The sequence below is a fragment of the Microtus ochrogaster genome, unplaced genomic scaffold, assembly GCF_000317375.1.
Source record: "Microtus ochrogaster isolate Prairie Vole_2 unplaced genomic scaffold, MicOch1.0 UNK38, whole genome shotgun sequence".
Taxonomy (NCBI): Eukaryota; Metazoa; Chordata; class Mammalia; order Rodentia; family Cricetidae; genus Microtus; species Microtus ochrogaster.
Window position 1 is genome coordinate 960,640 of NW_004949136.1, and position 8,160 is coordinate 968,799.

The 8,160-nt window shown below is 49.5% G+C and overlaps 1 pseudogene; it reads right to left on the reverse strand.

The window, feature by feature from the left end:
* Nucleotides 1-1,007: 1,007 nt before the first annotated feature.
* Nucleotides 1,008-8,160, reverse strand: part of LOC106144382 — a 143,344-nt pseudogene continuing 136,191 nt past the window's right edge.

Genomic DNA, 8,160 nt, shown 5'->3' on the forward strand with positions numbered 1-8,160 from the left:
AGGCATGTTTAAGGTGGGCTCTACAGAGCTTCTCCACCTGACTCTCTCTTCTCAGAACTGAGCACTGGAAAACATGAGGCTGAAAAGATTGATAATAGAAATGTTCTTCAGGCAACACAATCCGCTCCAAAACTAACTTCTAAAAAAAAAAAAAAATATTGAACAAAGAGAAAAAAAATGTGCAGCTACACACAGGACAGAGCAGATGGCCCAAACAGTCTCCCCTGCCCCGAGAGAGCCATTCCCAAAAGTTGCCAATGAGAGTGGACCCAAAAGAATGGTGCCAAGTAGAGAAGACCTGCCAAAACACGGGAGCCGATCCTGACAAGGATGCAGTGACCTACGACGATGTGCATGTCAACTTCACTCGGGAGGACTGGGCTTTGCTGCATCCTTCCCAACAGAAGCTCTGCAGAGACCTGTGAGAACCTCACTGCTGTAAGCTACAAATGGGAAGATCATGATATTGAGAACATTGCCGAAGTTCCAGGAGCCGTGGAAGAAGGATGATCCTGATTTCATCTTACCTCAGCCCTGATCACCCAAAAGATATACAAGACTGACAGCTTCCATAACTAACTTAGACATGTTTCTTAAAGATGTCTCCAAGCCCAAAAAACTGCAAAATGAGAGAAGAGTGCAAGAAAATGATCAGGAGAGAAACTGACAGTCCATTTCTTTAAAGATTGTTTGGTCGCTTGACCAAAGCCATAAGACTGAGTTTATCACCAATGTCATAAATGAGTTGGAATGCTGGCCCCCAAGGACACTAGTCATGTAAGTGTTTATACTTACTGTAAGGAGGGAAGAACCCAGCATGGAAGACAAAAGAAAGATAGAGGTGGCGTTAAGAATGTTTTAGAGGCATTAACTCCTGCCTAAGGAGGCTGAAATGGCCTCATCTTTGTACATCTGACATGGACCAGCAGCAGCACCTGGAAGCTTCTAAGCAAACGGTGATGTTTAGCACCTACCAAGGGGCAAAGAGGGTTTAGGCTTTTGGGCTCTTAGAAGTAGCCTGAGGAGTCAAGCCACAAGGCAATCTGGATGGTCCCTGGGCCAGATGATCTTCCTAAAGCAAAATCAGGAGGGTAGAGTAGAAGCCATGACTGGATGGCTCGCCCACTCCCTGTTGTCTCCGTTTCTCAGAGTCATTGCCCCATGGTTTGCAAAAAGGCTGGTCCTTTGCTAGGCTGCTCGGTGTAGGGATTCTGGGGTGCTTAACCCAGCCAGAGTGGCCGCCTCAGCTTGGAGCTCCTGGTGTCCAACATTGGGTGAGGATTGGGTGAGGATGGAAGTGAAGAGGAGTAGTCGCTAGTGTGGCTCCTGTTACTAGCCTGCCCTGTTACAGGAGTAGAAGGGGCTGAGCTGGGCAGGGACTTGCAGGCAGCCAGGAGTTGCCGCCACCTGTGCAAAGTTACCACCTTCTGGACCACCTCCCGGAAGACCTGGCCCACATCAAGCCCACAGGCAGCATAGGTCTCCCAATAGCTGTAGCGTCCCACGTCTGTGCCGAGCCCACCATTGGAGGAGAGGAGACACTGATCCTGTCCTGGGTCCCAACCAAAGCCAGGGCTAGACCTTCTCATCCTTCCCCGCGAGGGGAGCTCAGCTACACATGGACTCACAGCCTGGAAGTTGCTTTCATCCTCCAGGCTGAAGACAAAGATCATAGCATCCGCCCAGCCTGAGAGCTTGGCGTCAGGCATTCCCGCTTCCTCTCGGATGAGCACCAGGTGAGTTTGCCCGTCCCCCAGCATCCTCCTCTCGCACTGCTCACCCCCAGTCCTCTCCAGCACCTGGTACAAACCCGCGAGCGAGGGATGACCTCTCACCTCTGACGTCACCCAGCACACTCAGGTGCAGTTCGGGAATTGAGAGGCTCAAAGTCCATTCCTGGCCATTGACCACAGCCCTAGGGAAGGCGCATAGCTCTGCACCCAACATCTCCCTGGACTCGCTGCTGGAAGAGAAGCCTGGGGGTCCGGGAAGGAGACTGGGACCAGGAGGCTCCCCTCTGCTCCTTATGAAAATACTGCTGATTAAACTTGAGTATCTTGTGTGGTCGTGTGTGATGCCCAGCAGAGGACTGCCCTAGGGGGTACAGGCCCCAGGGATTATGTGGAGGAGGTGGTGACAGAAGTGGCTGGGACTGGGGTTGCTGGCGGGGTAAACAGAGGAGAGCCGGCAGTGGGTCCTGGGTCCAAGTCACTATTGTCCAAGGTCTTGCCTTTCTGAGGGGGACAGTTTTCCTCTCGCTCCAGCCTTGACCCCAGTTCCAGAGCTGCTCTTAGATCCCTTGACCCTGGTATAAGTGGCTAGTCACCCAGCCAGCCACGGGCTTAAGAGAAAAAGTAAAAATAAGGCATACAAAATTAGAAAAAGATAAAAGCCTAGAGACAAAAGATAGTCGGGATAATTAAATTTAAGAAAAACTGGCAAAAAAAAAAGCGCGCCAAACTAAGGCCAGGCCAGGCATTCATAACTAAGAAATAAGCCCCCGTGTGTGATTTATTTGGAGGTTGGGCAATGGGTCCCCCAAAAATCCAAAATATAAAACATCACACAACAGGTATATCTGATATTTCTAATTACAAACAGCCCTGTAAGAAAGTGCCCTGTGTGTATTTATTTCTAAGACATCTTCAGGAAGAACTTCTGAAGGGGAATTCTGGCTCTCAGGCACCTGGCTGTTACCTTGTCATGAATCACCGAATCCCCACACAGAAGACTAGCGCTCAGGAACCACTTCATGTTAGCTGGCCCCAGGGGAAGGCGTGGGGCATGAATCCGTGCAGAATGTAATGGCTGAGTTACATGACAGTTGGAGCAGGAGCCAGCATCCCACATCTCGGAGCGCAGGGCTCTGGCGGGTTTCCAGGCTCTCCGAGGGACAGCGGCCTAGACCTTGCGGTGGCTGTTCACTTTCTCATTGTTCCTAATCATTCTGCTAGCGGTAGGTAAGTCAGAGAGATCAGCGGTGCTGTGTCTGCCCAATTCTAGGAGGAGACAGGCTTATGCTGAAACCTCCACGCCGCCTCTGAAGTCTCAGGGCAGACTTAGGAAATCTCAACACCGGCTTACTTTTTGGTTTCTTTCTTTCCTTAGATTATTTCTATTTTCTATTTTGAGGGTGGAGCATGTGTGTGTGTGGGGGGGGGTACCTGTGGAAGCCAAAAGAGGGTGTTAGATCCCCTGGAGCTGTAGTTACAGGTGGTTGTGAACCGCCTGATGTGGGTGCTGGGAACGGACCTCGAGTCTCTGAAAGCAGTGTTTGGGATTTCCTTTCTGTTGCTGCGATAGAATACTAGCCAAAAGCAACTTGGGGAAGAAAGGGTTTGACTTACACTACCAGGTGACAGATTATCATTGAAAGAAGTCAGGGCAGGAACCGTGGCAGAACACTGCTCAGGTTCAGCTATCTTTCTTATACAGACCAGGGTCTGTATAGGAAAGGTGTTGCCCACAGTGGGCTTGACTGTACCACATCAGTAATCAATCAAGATAATCTCTGACAGACATGTCCGGAGGATAATCTGATCTAGGCAAGTCCTCTGTTGAGATTCCCTCTTTCCAGGCCACTCTGGATTCTGCCAAATTGAAAGTAAAAGCTGATGTATAAGCAGCAAGCATGTCAGTTACTGAACATCCACTCCAGCCCCTTTGATTCAGTTGCCTTTTGTTGATGATAATCATTCCACGTATTTGTTGAAGCAGTTTAATAAAAACCCAGAGACAGATATTAGGGTTCAACCTGAAGGTCAGCAAAACAAAACATCAGCCACTGGCTCTTACCTCCACCTCAGTTTGAAATGGCGGATTCTGCCTCCAGGAATCTCAGAATGAGACTGTGTGAGAGAGCTGTCTCCTCTTGTCTTACATTCCTCTCTAGGACTGGGATTAAAGGCGTGCATCACCACTGCCTGGTTTCTGTGGCAAACGAGTGTGGCTACTGGGATTAAAGGTGTGTGTCATGACTGCCTGGTCTGTAAGACTGACCAGTGTTGCTGTTTTACTCTCTGATCTTTAGGCAAGCTTTATTTATTTACTAAAATACAAATGAAATATCACTACAGGCTGTTGATTTGGCCTGAGAATGTTTGAATGCCCTGTTGTTTTGATTTATGCCATATGACATCTTGACCCTTCTGTATCACAGAACACAAGGACTTACTCTCCGAGCCAGCTGGGTTTTAGGACCCACTACCGAATCTCTGTCTACAAGATAGCTCCCCTACTCTGCCAACCTCTGTAAACCATTCTCTCCTCTCTGCCTCTATACCGGGCAGATATAGACTTCATGTCTACTAGAGATGGTGCCGCGTCTGTCTTTCTGCTGTGATTCGTGTGACTGTCATTATTACACCCTCCACTCACGTTGTCCTGAATTGTGATCGACAGTGGGTGGCTTTGGCACCCTGCATTCCCATGCATTCTAAAGAGTCTCTAACCCCCTTTTGGAGTCCCAAGACTTACCAGGAACTCTGTTCCCCTTGTTTGAGGGATGAGAGCTTACAGAAAGGTGGCCTTGGGAGAATGGCAGAGAACAGACTGGTGCAGAAGGATAAATACCTATCAATTCCTCTGCCCTTCATCTCCATCTCCACCTTCTGACCAGGGCAGAAGGACTCACTGGTCAGTTTCGGAAAGCGCACCAGCCCGTGGAGGATCTCTGCCGTGACTGTCACCTGAGATGGGGGCACATACAGAAGAGCTTACATGGGACGTGTCAGACAAGCCGACCACCCGCACTAATTACACTCTCCAGGCACTGATTTTGAACAACAGGGGTCTTCAGGATAGAGTCTCAGGCCAGCAGTTTGTGTGAAGTGTGGGTTTCTGTGGGTCTCCTTCTCCCCTGGGGTTGTTGGCCACCGGTCCTCAAGGGCAAACAGAGCAGAAGAAGTGAGCATGGCCATGAGTGTGACAGAAAGAACTTCCCGGAGTCTGCTTCAGAGAGACACCGCTCATTTTAGTGTTCCAGAGGTTCGGTACTTGAGGGTTCTTGGGATTATGAGTGGGAAGGGCTGATTGGCCATCACATGGCGCCTAATTATCATATGGGATGAAGGAAAGAGCGGGACTTAAGTGCTGAGTCACACAGTGTTTGCAGGGAGCCCTATGCAGGGTCGTGCTCCAAGTGAGGCCAGGCTTCTGAGCTTAGAGACACTCCCCAAATAAGGTTAGGCAGAGAAGAGGTGACCAGACTGAGAAAGGGAGTCCTCCATTTTGTGCCAAGCTAAAGAGCTGTCCAGACACGGTGGACAGCATCCTTAATAACTATGTTCTCCATCAGGTTTCCAGTGCCTCATAGTCTGTATGCAACATGGATGCCGCATGCTCCGGGGGAGACAGGGGCACTACTGCAGGGGAGACTCTGCTCCCACGCAAGCTCTCAAGGGAGGCCAAGGGAGAAGTCCTCCCGTTCTGTGCCATGCCTTCACCCAGGTGAGCGGCTCACACTGGGATGTCCTGGTCATCACATGCAGTAAATGCTGGCTCTCCCCCTCTTCAAGGAACAAAGAGCTTGGAAGGGAAATGACTCCCGTGAACAAAATTGAGGAAGCTATTCAAAGGGGAAATTTGATTTTTGGTACCATGTTATATTAATTGTCTCTATGCAGATTCTTTCCTCTAATTATAAACAAGTGTACTGTTAGAGATGTGGAGGCAACAGTGAGCAGCCTCTCCTTGCTCCACTTGAACGGGATCTAATAAGAGCGCTCTCTGGTCTGGACCTCACTGAATTTCACAGAAAGCGAGGCTGTCTCATTTTGCAGCCCATGAGCTGGCGCCCCGGGGAAAGAACTCCTCATTTTATAGACAGACAGCTGTGAGGTCCCCACACCCTCCACCCAGGCTGTAGAGCATTTGAAAACTAACTCGTGAGAAGAACTTGAAATAAAGTAGCTCACGGCTGTTTTACCCAACACAGCGGAAGAGTCTCTGAAGAGAGGAGATGCACACGCAAGGAGATGTTTCCCTGCCCCAAACCAACACAGGCTTCTTAAGTCCATTGTCTTTATTAGCAAATGAATCTTCACAAAAGTCCAGCTGTGTGGAAGCCGGATAAATTATTTAAGTCTTAAGTTGTTTCCCTTCTAAGTAACAGTAGAAGATTTAATAGGACTGAACGCAGCCTAAAGACTTGGAACAAGGTCACCCTCTGGAGCAAAAATGAGACTCCAAGGAACCTGCAGCGTTGAGCTGTGAAGTGGATAGGGTATCCCCGAGTCACAGATCCAGAGACAGGGACAAGGACACCGTTCCTGGCTGAGTATAAGGGCAGTTGGACCATCTACACTCCGTGTGATCTTATTTGAACCCTGAAACCAAGTATTTAGGACTGGGAATGGCCTGTCCAGTTAAAGGCAGAATTAGTGACAAGATGGGATTCTTCTTAGTCTGTGTTCCTTGTAGAGGTATATAAGGCAGGGTTCTCCAGAAAAAGAGAGACAGAGACAGAGACAGAGGGAGACAGAGAGAGGGAAAAACAAAGCTAAAGAGGAAAATGGGAGAGAGGAAAAGGGAAAGAGACAGAGATGGAGAGAGATAGACGGATGGAGGGAGGGAGATAGAAGAGGAAGAAGAGGGTAGGAGAAGGAGAGAAGGGAGGAAGAGGAGAGAGAGACTAAGAAAATGCTGGCGTTCGAGCTGGCTGCCTAGCAGGGAGGCACTGGCGACAGTTCAGTTGCTGGAAGAAGGACCTTTGAGGGAGCCCTACCTAGGCTTCTCTTACAACCTCCGAGTGGATGAGGCCCAGGCACGTGATAAAAGGTTATCTGTAGTATTCCAATGAACTGACTTAAATACTAATCTCAATATCACCCTGAGTGTGACCTCCTGTCTGTTGTCAGATAGTCGAGCTAGCGCTTGGCCAACTTGAACAGGATTTGACAGGACTTAACATTGAGATTGCTATGGCAAGGGTAAGCCCGCTGGCTTTGTCTGCTAGAGCTCACCCCTCCCTCTCAGACTCCATCCTTGGAGCTATGTACTTATGGCTACAGAAAAGCCTGGGTTGCAGAAACAAACACCTAATGTGGATCTGACTAGTCAGCCAGCCTGTTCCCTTTATACTCCAACCTCACTCACTCCAACAAGCCAGAGAGATAGGTTTCCAGGTGCCCAACTAGTGTTTTGACTTTATCGTTGGTCACTCTTGGCCACTACGGTGGACCTGAGGTTGCCTTCCTTAGGGTTGCTCCTGGAATGCTTCCGAGAGACACTGGATGGGGTGCACCTTTGAAGCCGGTGTAGGCAGAAGCTAATCTCAGCATCCTTCGGGACCACCTGAGCCCTGGCCCATTGATCTGGGTGTCAGCAGCACCAGAGCTCTGGTCTATGGCTCTGCATTCTTGTACTATGAGTTCTAGGAGGATGGAATTTGGTGCACAGGGCCATGCCTGTCATGCTGCAGGAGACTGAAGATTAATGGTGCAAAGATGGGCTCATAGCCCAGGGCACTCCCTTCTTGGGTTAGCCAATTGGATGACCATCACTGCAGACAAGACCAAGGCTGCATGTCCCAAGCACCTTGGATCGGGGGCCTTGCTGTCCCTGACAAAGAGTCTGTATACAAGGCAGTCATGCCTTGGCCTGTAATACGGAATGAGCTCCAAGTTCAGGGTGAGATCCTGCCTCAAAAGAAAAGATGGAAAATGACCAAAAGACACCTGACATTGACCTCTGACCTCTATATTCAGGTGCACTCATACTTACACATACATCCCCTCTAATATACGCCACACACACACACACACACACACACACACACACACACACACACCCTTGGAGCTCGTCCTTCTGAATCCCTGCCTGTCCTCACACACATCGGTTGCTAGCCTCGTGGGCCCCTAAACTCCCAAAGGAAGAGGCACTTTTTGTGGGATTTTCATCAATTCAGAGCCACTGTTAGCGTTTGATGAAGAGATTCACAAATGAGTTTAAAGTTCTTGCTACAAACAGGTTTCAGGACTCTTTTGTGTAGCATTTGCACAAAGAGTTAGTTCTCTCCTTTCAGAGGAAACAAGGAAATCATCAGCCGAACCTGGCAGGAGAAGCTGCAGAGTTGACTCACCAAACCTGAAGGAGGAAGGAATGAGGGCCATGCAGGCAGGGGCAGGGCTGTGTGGGCAGGGGCAGGGCTGTGTGGGCAGG